The following is a 1,560-nucleotide window of genomic DNA, read 5'->3' as shown; positions in this document are numbered from 1 at the left end:
ACCTGCCTCTGCCTCCCGAGTGCTGGGATTAAAGGCGAGCACCACCATGCCCGGCTCCTGACCATGGTTTTTTGAGCCTGGTGCTATTTCAGAGCCAGGGCAAACCCATGGGCTCTATACTCTATCTACAAATTGTATTTAATTTGTATTGACGCATTGCAATTGTACATATCTATTGTGTATGGCATAGCATTTTAACACAATGCTAACGATTAGATGAGAGCCATTGGCACACATTTGCAATGTCTCTGCTTAGGAACCTTGATTCCTCCCAGTCCCTGTATTGAAAATATTCAATCACTTGTTGCCAGTGACCTGTCTGTGTCGTACCTGACTCTTACAGTTGCGGGCAGGATACCCCCACTTCCCCTACGAAGCTCCTAAGTCCCTGGCTCAATCTCCACCTTGTTGTGGAGCTGGGCTGAGAAAAGTCTTGATGAATGTTAAGGGTGTTATGGTCAGCTTTCACTACAAACGCCCATTCTAACTAACCAGGTAGTATAGACTTTGGGTCTGGTTTATTTTGGTGTGTGAAGTTTTGTTTGTAAGGATATATATCAAGGTTTATAATGTTTTTTTAGAATTTAAAAAAGTCAATGGCAGGTGGGGAGAAGACATTTCCGTGGTCACAGATTTATGAAGTGTCGTGAGTAAAGTCTCAGCTCTGGGATCAGAGGACTGGACAGAAACGAAGTATGGAGACGCTTGCCCGCAGACAAGGCTAATCCCCACACAAATCATATCCGAGTTTACAGGAACAGAGCCTCAGCAGTGTGAAGCCCATCACTCCATACATGTCAGAGGAAAGGAACTTCTCTCCACAGAGTGTATCTCCTAAGGAGGTGGGAATGTCCCTGGAGTAATTACAGCAGTGACAGCCAGTTGACAGCCAGCGTGGGAATGTCTAGCCTATAGTCAGGGCCCAGGCTGTTCTTGCTGAGCAAAACCAAGACAGAGTGAATTCTTCCCTGCAAGAACTGATTCCTATCCCTTTCCCAGAGAGACAGGGTGATACTGTGAGCTCCTGTCTTCGCTTTTCTTCCTCCCCAGGTCTCATGGAAATGACAGGGAATATGAAAAATAAGACTAAAATCCTACCATACACACACTGAAGCACACATGATCTTCTGCTCCTCCATTGTAGGAATAATTCAAGGAGCACAATATGTCCCAATGTCCTAAACTCAAAAAAAGGCGCATTTACATGTGTAAAGCTCTGAAGTACACGTGGGCTGTGATGAGAAATAGTCTATGTTTTCAAGACCTATGAAGTTAAAAGACAGATGTGTAATGAGATGTGCTCTTCATGAGTTGAGTACATCTTGACAGTGCCATTTTATCACAAGATCAGGGCCGCCCTACCTACCAAGCCCAGCTATAGTTGAAGTTTTGAATGTCCCCCCAAAGCATCAATGCTAAAGGTTCAGTCCCACTCTGGGACTATTTTGAAGTCCTGGGACTACTAAGGGGTAGGGCCTATTGGAAGCTCTTTACTTCACTGAGAGAATGCTTGCAAAGAGAACTGTGAGATCTCAGGTCCTGCTCACTCAGTCTTGACTC

Source organism: Mus pahari, chromosome 13, assembly GCF_900095145.1.
Source record: "Mus pahari chromosome 13, PAHARI_EIJ_v1.1, whole genome shotgun sequence".
NCBI lineage: Eukaryota > Metazoa > Chordata > Mammalia > Rodentia > Muridae > Mus > Mus pahari.
This window is presented reverse-complemented; position numbering follows the sequence as displayed.